Below are 10,205 nucleotides of genomic sequence, written 5' to 3'. Positions count from 1 at the left end.
TTATAGCGTAGGTCACAGAGGACATTGAACGTTCCATCTACGTCCATCTATGTCCTTATAAAAGGTTTTCTATTGATTAAGAGGAAGTGCAGACGGCGGCCCAGATTCCTCTAGGAGATCCGTAAGCTTCTCTATTCCAGGAAACACATCGATTGGTGGTGAGGGCCCAACTGCATGTGACATTTGTTTATTAGTAAGATGGGATTAACCCCCTTTTCTTTTCTTTTCCCAGCATTCGTCAGGCAACACAGGATCCAATCTACTTCACACAGGAATATCTGATGCCTCTAGGACAGGGGTGCCCAACCTCAGAGTGGCCACTCTGCATATGCAGAGCAGACACAAACTCAGCCTGGTCTCCTCTATGGACCCTCCAGTCCTATCCACCCAGACAGAGGGGGACAGATCCCCTTCTGTTTTTTAAGTGGATCGGATTGGAGATAGGCAAGTGTAAATGGACACAAGTCAGTTTACATCTGCCGCTCTATAGAGGTGAATAGAGGGTCCGATTGGGTCCACCTGAAAAACAGACAGGCATACCTGATTGGACCGATCATGTGAAAGGGGCCTAAGGCTGCTTTCACACTTATGAAAAAGTATACAGTATAATTCTGCGCTGCCCTGAAAACAAAAAACAGCAGCCAACGGGATATATGCCAAGTACAAAGAAAACAAAATAGGTGTAGCGCTAAAAAGTTTTAAAATGTCCAATATCAAGATGAAAAAAACAGACCAACAGTTCTAATTATAGAATGTAGGAGGAAATCATCCATATATATATTGGTCCTAGTGATAGGAAGTCCTCAAAGGTTATGTGACTTCAGACAAAGAGCACGTCAATAGGTATATAACATCTGGAGTGAAGACAGACACACCACCACCGACAATGAAGAGGCTTACCAGATCTCATGGACCCAAAGGGGCATACGCCAAATTGGGTCAGACAAAGCTTGGGTGGTCAGTGGCTGTAAATGATCCAGAAGGGTGATGTTCCTGGGATGAACCATAAAGTGATGTGTCCCTCAGAATGGTATTAGGAACCAAGTGGTGGTGATGACAAGTAGGAAAAAAAGGAGGAAAGGCCACATAGTGTAAATCCATAAACAAATGTAGAATTTATTAAAAATTAAGAGATACACTCACATGTAAATCCTTTTAAAAACAGCGCTGTAAAAAGTGGGGTCCTAACCGACGCGTTTCATCCTCTTAGACGACGTCTAAGGTATCGCTGGCTGTCCCCCAGGTGGGTATAGCTGGTGGCTGCTGCTAGCTGTCCTCCAGGGCTGGACTGCTGGTGAGTACTGCTGGCGGGTATTGCTGGCTGGTACTGTTGGCTGGTTCCCGACCCACCATCCCTGAGCAACAGTCTGAGAGGAGCCAGCGTTAGAGGGCACATGCGACTGTGGTAGGCAGCAGAGCCGATGCTTCCTGTATTGCTCCTCTCACAGAGACAGTATGGTATCACTCCTCCTATGACAGGTGCCTGCTACATTCTTCATGCTGATGCTTGGGGATGGCGGGTTGGGAACCCACAATTTGGGCTTGCCGTCCCGCCATCCCAGAACAGGAAGGCCAGCGGTTGGGCACCCCTGCTCTAGGAGGTTGTACACCAGGCAAAGCACTATCTAGTGGCTGTACCCCTGCATGTACTGTACTTCCCTAATCATCCTCAGTTTAACGATCCTCTTGCTACAAATTGGAAGCAGCCTGACTGGACCTTCCCTATACCCAAATGATTTTCCGCCCTCTACCATCACCTTGGTTAAGTAAAGGTCTACTGAATCATGGGTGGACCTGCCAGTATCATAGCTTATCTCAGCTGCTGGCTCTGTACTTAGACCATTGTTTTTATTAATATGCGTTTCCCAGGAAGTTACTCAATGGGATAGAATCCTGTGTTAGGAGCTTGTTTCCCAAGTGTTCCCCTGGGCATCTGGTTAATGTAATGCATAACATAGTTCAGGTGGTTGTGTAACAGCAAAGACTCATTGTAAGCTGGTCGTTTGCTTAGGAAACCCTCTGTGCTATCTGCACATGGAAGAGGGGTTAAGCCCTGGTTCCCAACCTGCGACCCTTTGGTATATGATATGCGGCCCTCGTCTGTATTGGGAACATTGATTAGGGTAATAGCATTGATCTCTACTAGCCCCGTGTAACCAGTTTCGTATTTTCTTCTGCAGCATATCCTCAGCCACAAATGAAGCATGTCCACACTCTCGGACTCTCATTTCCTCTATTAGGTCTGCAGTTTCTGACAGTCCTCTCAAGTATTACATATTGTAAATTAATCATTAGGTGTGGCCCTTTGACGATGTCATGGACCACATTTCAGGCCCGCTTTAGCTCATAAGTTGACAACCACAGGTGTAAGCTCTTAAAGGGGCCAATGTGAAGAGTTTAGGTACACACAGTAGATCTTCACCAGAGCACCCCTCAACAAATGATGGACTTTACTGATGAATGCACCGGGATGTGGCCCTTGGGCACACTTGACATAGGGCAGCTGCCCAGGAATGAATCAGAGTGAGGTACAGGTCAAAGGTAAAGGTGGGCAGCCAACACATATCAAAGTCAGAACCAGAAATACAAGAATCCAGGAACTAACATGGACTGGAGCCTTGAGTTAGGAAACGAGCCTATTGCTCAGGCAATGGGTGTTGGCCTGAGCACAGCCAAATAGTGAGGTTTATTGACAGGCTTAGCAGGGAATGGCTGTGTAGGTGCTCCATCAACCAGTAGATAAAATCCAGACACAGTCCTGGAACAAAGCAGGCTGTAGAGAGGTAAAGCAGATTAGAGAGAACCACAATTAGTAGATCAGCTTAACTGCTTGCTTATCTGTGACAAGTCCCTAGGAGAGATCTTTGGCTCAAATTCTGGTCTGAGGACTAGGCTTTAAAGATCACTGATCAGCAAATTGTTTTAATTCAGCCACATTGGAGTTTTTCCAAAATGAACGGCCTGTTTATGCCACAGAATCTCAATCGGATTTAATTCCTCCGGACTTTGACTAGGCCACTACAAAACCTTATTTTTTATTTTTTTTAACCATTCAGAGGTGGACTTGCTGGTGTGTTTCGGATCATTGTCCTGCTGCATAACCCAAGTGTGCTTGAGGTCAGGAACTGATGGCTGGACATTCTCTTTCAGGATTTTCTGGTAGAGAGACGAATTCATGGTTCAGTCAATTATGGCAAGTCATCCACATTCTGACATTGCAAAGCAGTCACAGACCATCACACTACTACGTCTGACCGTTGGTATGATGTTCTTTTAATGAAATGCTGTGTTAGTTTTACGCCAGATGTAATGGGATGCAAACCTTCCAAAAAGTTCAACTTTTGTTTCATCAGTCCACAGAATATTTGCCCAAAAGTCTTGGGAATAATCAAGATGTTTTTTTGGCAAATGTGAGACAAGCCTTTGAGTTCTTTTTGGCCAGCAGTGGTTTAGACCTTGGAATGCCCTTTTTGCCCAGTCTCATTCTTATTGTTAAATCATGAACACTGACCTTACCTGAGGCAAGTGAGGCCTACAGTTCTTTAGATGTTGTTCTGGGTTCTTTTATGACCTCCTGGATGAGTCGTCATGCTCTCGGAATAATTTTGGTAGGGCAGCACTTCTGGAAATGTTCAGTTATGTTTTTTCAATTTGTGGATAATGACTTTCACCGTGGTTTGCTGGAGTCCCAAAGCCCTAGAAATGGTTTTGTAACCCTTTGCAAACTGATACATGTCTGTTACATTGTTTCTCATCTGTTCTTAAATATCTTTAGATCGCGACATGATGTGTTGCTTTTTGGGACCTTTTAGCGTGTTTTGCTTTGTCAGACAGCTTCTATTTAAGTGATTTCTTGATTCAACAGGTCTGGCAGTAATCAGGCCTGGGTGTGGCAAGTGAAATTTAACTCTGCTTTCAAAAAAGTGTGGTTAACCACTTGCCAACCAGCTCACGCAGATATACTGCAGCAGGTTGTCTCTCCTGCGCGAACTGACGTACCTGTACCTTGGTCAGTGCAAGGTGAATAGCGGGCGCACGCTCCCACCGCGGGAGCGTGCCCGTGGACTCTATGTCCGCCGGCGACCGGTGAACGATGTGAGGAGAGGCAGAATGGGGAACTGCCTATGTAAACAAGGCAATTTCACCCTTCTGCCAGATGACATGTTAGAGATCCTCAAATATTTAAAATAGGTGGCGCTACCCTCAGCTTAAGTGCAACAACTGATAAACCAAAAAATAAAAAGGTATAAAATATATAATAAAGAAAGGTCAATGACATAAATAATGATCAATGGGTATGAAACCACTAACAGTGATAAGTGCAATAGACAATAATATGCTGATTCACAAAAGTGCAATGTGCACAGAATTGAGAAATAATTGTGCAAAAATAAAAATAATATATGCAAAAAAATGTGAACATAAGCCATGTAGTAACATGTAATACATGTCCAAGCAGAATAATGATAAAGTGCAAAAGATGTGAACTAGTGACACATAATGACATGTAATGAATGTCCAAATTAAATGATAAGCAATTTATATATATATATATATATATATATATATATATATATATATATATATATATATATATATATATATATATATATATATATATATATATATATATATATATATAAAGTGCAGTCCAAAGAAGCATGCAATGCGACTCCTAATGTCAGCAGGATAAAATCTTCTACGGGTTAAAAAAGTGCAAGTGCAGTGGACAAAACATTATGGCAGAAAGTGTCTGATAAAAGTGTTCATCCAATCCTGTTCCGGAGTGCGGTAACAGTTTCCCCCAGCCTCTCACCTGTAGTAGCGGCCCCCAATGGGCCGAATCGAGCATAAACCAGCAAGTGGACAAAACTGTGTGCAAAGGATCGACTTCCCGTAGTAGTCACAGTTCCCGGGGGACACACGTTGACAAGTTAAAAATAGCACTCTCCCACACTTCAACCGATATCCTCAGATGGAATGTGAAAAGAGAAGTAGTAGCTCCATAGTGTAGTATTTAAAATTGTTTATTCCAAAAAAAGTGTAGTAACTTACATAGAAGATCGATACGATCAGCGGTAAAAGCAGAAGCTTCCGTGTTCGGCCATACCCGGAAGCAGTGGCACTTGGCTCCTCCCTGACGCGGTGCGTCACAACACACGTGACTTTTTCAAAGGGAGATCTTCAGAGATCTTCTGTTCCCAGTGATCTCATTCATGTTCCAGGCAGCCCATCCCCCCTGCAGTTAGAACACGCTGAGGGAACACACTTCACCCCTTGATCGCACCCTAGTGTTAACCCCCATTGATGAGGGCATTTTTATAGCACTGATCAATGTAATGTCACTGGTCCCCAAAAAGTGTCATTTGGGGTCAGGTTTGTCCGCCGCAATCCCGCTAAAAATCGCAGATCACCGCCATTACCAGTAAAAAAAATAAACAAAAGTCCCTAAATCTATCCCGTAGTTAGTAGACGCGATAACTTTTGCACAAACCAATCATAGACCTATTTTGATTTTTTTTGCCAAAAATATGCAGAAGAATATATATCGGCCTAAACTGATGAATACATTTTTTTGGGATATGTATGATAGCAGAAAGTAAAAAAAAAAAAAAAAAATACTTTTTTTTTTTTTTAAATTGTTGGTCTTTTTTTGTTTATAGCGCAAAAAATAAAAACCACAGAGGTGATCAAATACCCCCAAAAGAAAGTTCTATTTGTGGGTAAAAAAAAAAGACGACATAAATTTTGTTTGGGTACAACGTCGCAGGACCGCGCAATTGTCAGTTAAAGCGACGCAGTGCCGAATCGCAAAACCTAGCCCGGTTATTAAGGGGGTAAATCCTTCCGGGGGCTGAAGTGGTTAACAGTTCATTCATGTTTTTCGCATAGGGCCAGGCAGGTTTTTTCCCTTAATAAATGAAATAATTTAAAAACTGCATTTTGTATTTACTCGGGTTATCTTTGTGCAATTTTAAAATTAGTCTGATGATCTGAATCATTTAAAGAGGCGCTCCACTCAAAAGGGGAACTTTTGACAGGTATTTCCGGACCCTCCTCCCTCCCCCCCCCCCCCCCCGTCGCCGGTTTCCCTTACTTACAATGCCAGGGCCTGCCCCCGACTGACGCATTGGCTCAGGGTGCCGACATCGCAGGGTCCCTGCACAGGTCAGTGTCCTTATATTAAAAGTAAAAAACTACAGTATTTGTAGCTGCTGACTTCCTCTTTAGAGGCCTGGTTCACACCTTTGCAGGTTGCAAATTTCAGGTGCATTTTTAATTTTTCAATACACGTTTTTGATCCATTGAAGTCTATGGAAAAAAACTGAAAAAAAAAAAAAAAAAGTACCTGGCTCGTTCCCTAAACTGCACAGATGTGACCTTGACCCATAGGAAACCATGTTAAATGGACTGTAGTGTGTTTCTGCAAAACTGAAAACACACTAAAAAATGCACAGATGTGAACCAGACCTAAGTATGACAAATATGCAAGAAAAAAAAAAAATCAGCAAGGGGCAAATACAGCATTGTACATTTGTTTTCTTGGGTTTGCTGCCTGTGTCCCTGCTGGGAAGATGCACCATATTTGTCCTATTATCACCATGACAGAAATTGAGGATTGTCACCAGGAAAAAAAAAAAAAAGAAAAAAAAAAAAAAAAAAGGGGGGTGAAATGAAAACTTTCAATATCTGCTCCAGTGACAACTAAGAGGGAACTACCCTTTACTCTGGAGATGGCACCTCTTATTTCCTGTTGTGTATCCAGGACAGAAAAGGAGAGGGAACCTTCCCAGCTGGTCAGAGGGATTAAAAAAAAAAAAAAAAAAAAAAAAAAAGGTGTCTAGCTATAGGTCCACTTTAAGGACCAATCCACACTGCCCCTCCATGAAATTGCAGAGCAGCCGAAGCGATTCCCCATTGCAGTTGCCCTGCGTTGCCTCTGCTCTAGGGGGCAATGTTTTGCATGACGTACACTTCATTCACTGCAATGTCGGGTGGTGCGATGCGCTATGTGTTGCAGTGCGTGTTGGCTGTGTTGCAGTGCGAATGCAACACACAATAGGAAACAATTGTTTCCTGTGCGTCCCTACAGTGACAGGTGTTTTACAATGCGGTAAAACGTCTGTCACCGAATATAGCGTGAATCGGACAAGGGAGATATCCAAGGCTGAATTTTGTCTCTCACATATACTGAAGCCTGTATATTCTAGTGTCTGAAAGTTCTGTCTGTGTCACTGATAATACCCAATCAGGTTCTCAAAGTTCTATTATCAGTAATCCGGTACCCAGGAGTCTCCAAATGTTCTCAAAATAAACAGAACCACTTTGATTTCCAAGAATTTTTATTTTCCTGAGATAGATAAAATCCAAATGATGATACAATGAAGGGGATGGGGGTACAAGTAAAATGCAGCACGCGCCCCACACTCACTTCCTGTGTGCAGAGCGTTCTCTGCTGGGACCGGGGGGGTACGACACACAGGGGGTGACATGGGGATGACATTAGCAGAAAGCAGTCATTCATTAGCGGCTAATTATTGCAGTGCAGATCCATAAAGCAACATCCGGGAACGTGCATAGCTCCGTCCACCTCTGCAGCGGGGGGGGGGGGGGGGGCTGGTCCGAGATACCAAACCACTATCATGCGGAAAGAAAAAAAGGCCAAGCTCACCAAGTCATTGGTTGTCCTCACCAGCAAAGAGAGAACGGGGCCATCTGCGCCCATAGGAGTGTAGCATAAAGGAGAGGTCAGGCATTTCAGTAAAGCCCCAAGTAGTCATGTGAGTAAAGTGCAATGGAAAACAAGAGTGACCAGGTCAACCGCCTCTATTTCAGTGGGAGACAACGGAAAATGACATTTGTACATCTGGAATTTCTCTGCTCCTGTGCGAGAGATATGGAAGCAGCAATCTAGACCTCCTGTAATATGCTAACCTTGACCTGGTAAAACACACAGGGGTTTCCTGATGGAGGTGAGCAAAACATTACATGTCTAAGGGTGGGGCACATAATTGTGGGATAAAAGACAATGAGGGCAGCACCTGGGTAGGGTACTCACAAGGTGTGCCTGTAGTGTAAGCTTACCGTATATAAGATAGGATAGAGACCAACTACGATGTATGAAAAAGATGAGCCATCCTCACACTGCCAGTCTAAGGCTATGCTGTCTACCTGTCTTGAAGAATGATTAATAATGTTACCCTAGGACACAGTTTTGGTCTAGCCAAACTCTAGGTTAGGGTTTGGACCTGCAGCAGTACCCTAGGACACAGCCACAACACTGTTGCCAGCCTCTAGGACATAGCCTTGGCCTGTAGTTGTACTCTAGGATGTGATCTGGACTTGTTACCAAACTCTAGGGCAGTGGCCTCCAAACTCTGGCCCTTTGCTTCCTTTATCCAACCCTTGGGGCACCACTTATTTCACTGAAAGGAGACACTATTTTGCCCACTGACACCAACAATGGACACAATTCCCCCTAAGACCAAAGATGGGACACCGTTTACTCCCACTGATGCCTGAAAAAATTGCCATTCCTGCTGGCCACAATCTGGCACCCCGAAAGTCTGAAGGACCATAAACTGGCCCTTTGTTTAGAAAGTTTGGAGACCCCTGCTCTAGGGCATGGCCATGCAGTTGTACTCTAGGATAGGGTTTGGACATATACTGCACCCATACCCTAGGACACCACCTGGACCTGTAGCCATACTCTAGAAAAGACCCCCAGCTTGTAGTCATACTCTAGGACAGGGTTTGGACCTGTAGCCATACTCTAGGTATGACCCCAGCCTATAGTCATACTCCCCCATGATGGAATTTGGATCTGTAGCCATACTCAGGGGAATAACCCAACCTGTAGGCGTAACCTAGGATGGAGTTTGGACCTGTAGCCACTCAAAGGAATGGCCCAACCTGTAGGCATTCTCTAGGATGGGGTTTGGGCCTGTAGCCATACTCTAGGTATGACCCCAGCCTAAAGTCATACTCTGGGATGGAATTTGGACCTGTAGCTATACTCCATGAATGGCCCAACCTGTAGGCATTCTCTAGGATGGGGTTTGGGACTATAGCCATACTTTAGGTATGACCCCCAGCCTTAAAGTCATACTCTGGGATGGAATTTGGACCTGTAGCTATACTCCATGAATGGCTCAACCTGTAGGCATACTCTAGCATTGGGTTTGGACCTGTCATCATACTCTAGACATGGCCCTAGTCTGTAGCCCTACTCTAGTATTGTGTTTGGACCTGTAGCAGTACTCTAGGCCTGTAGTGTTACTAAACACCAACGCTGCTTGGTAAGAACAAGTAGTGTCATTACTCTCCCAGCACTACTCTAGAACACCTTTTGTAGTGTCACTCTAAAATCCTATCGTATTCTAGAACAATGTTCCAAAGCTGTAGTGTCTGTCAGTTTTCAGCACCATCTTGGCACTGCCAAATGCACAGAAAGGCCCAATACATCAAGCTAGGGCAAAGTACAGTTTGAAGGGTTAGTTTGTGCTAGGTGTTTGAAACAGGGGTTAAGGCTAAGGTGATAGATGTGTTTTTTGGGATTAAATTTAGGGGCTAAGGGCTCATTTTAGGCTTCCCATGAGTCAATTAACAGTTACACTTTAGGGCCTGGTGGTAAAAAGGGTCAGAGGTGGCAACCTTTTTTCTTTTTTTTTTAATAATGGTCCAAAAACAAATCATAGACATTTAAAAATATTTTGCCGGACGCTTCTAGTTTATGACAGTAAATGATGTCTCAGAGGGCCGGGGTTCTTTAGACTAAAAGAGGTCATGTGACCCGAGGAATGCCCAGCTGGCTTTACAGTGCAGCATCCAGTACATTCCCCAATGGAAAGCCACAACAAAAATTTGGGATCCTAATCCATAGTGGTGGTTACCATAGGAAGACATTTGCAGGCAGCTGTCACATTTTACCGCCTGTCTATATTCTGGACAGCCGGTAAACCCTGGGATGGGTTGGGGTCAGCCTAAGGTCAAGGGTCAGTTTTATCATGTTTTAAGTGCAGAAAATTAGGATACTAAAAACTGGTGTGGCAGTTAAGAGAACTAAAACAGTCCAGAAACGGAAGTTACAGCTAGGAGAGTTCATGTAGAATTTAGTCCTGTAGGATTTCTATTGCCAGTATGTGGTTCCAGCCTTTCCTGCTAGTAAAGATTTCAGGCAATGTGACTGGAGTCTGTAGTGTTAG

The 10,205-nt window shown here is 43.9% G+C and overlaps 1 protein-coding gene across 1 annotated transcript in view; it reads right to left on the bottom strand.

Annotated features, from left to right (window-relative positions):
• Positions 1 to 7,325: 7,325 nt before the first annotated feature.
• KLC4 (kinesin light chain 4) overlaps positions 7,326 to 10,205 on the bottom strand; it is a gene marked incomplete in the record, with an annotated part of 54,169 nt that continues 51,289 nt past the window's right edge. Inside the window, 1 exon segment of the mRNA XM_073628638.1 lies at positions 7,326 to 10,205.

Source organism: Aquarana catesbeiana, linkage group LG04 (assembly GCF_042186555.1).
Source record: "Aquarana catesbeiana isolate 2022-GZ linkage group LG04, ASM4218655v1, whole genome shotgun sequence".
NCBI lineage: Eukaryota > Metazoa > Chordata > Amphibia > Anura > Ranidae > Aquarana > Aquarana catesbeiana.
Note: the sequence above shows the minus strand (reverse complement) of the source record. Positions and strands in the feature narration are given on the sequence as shown.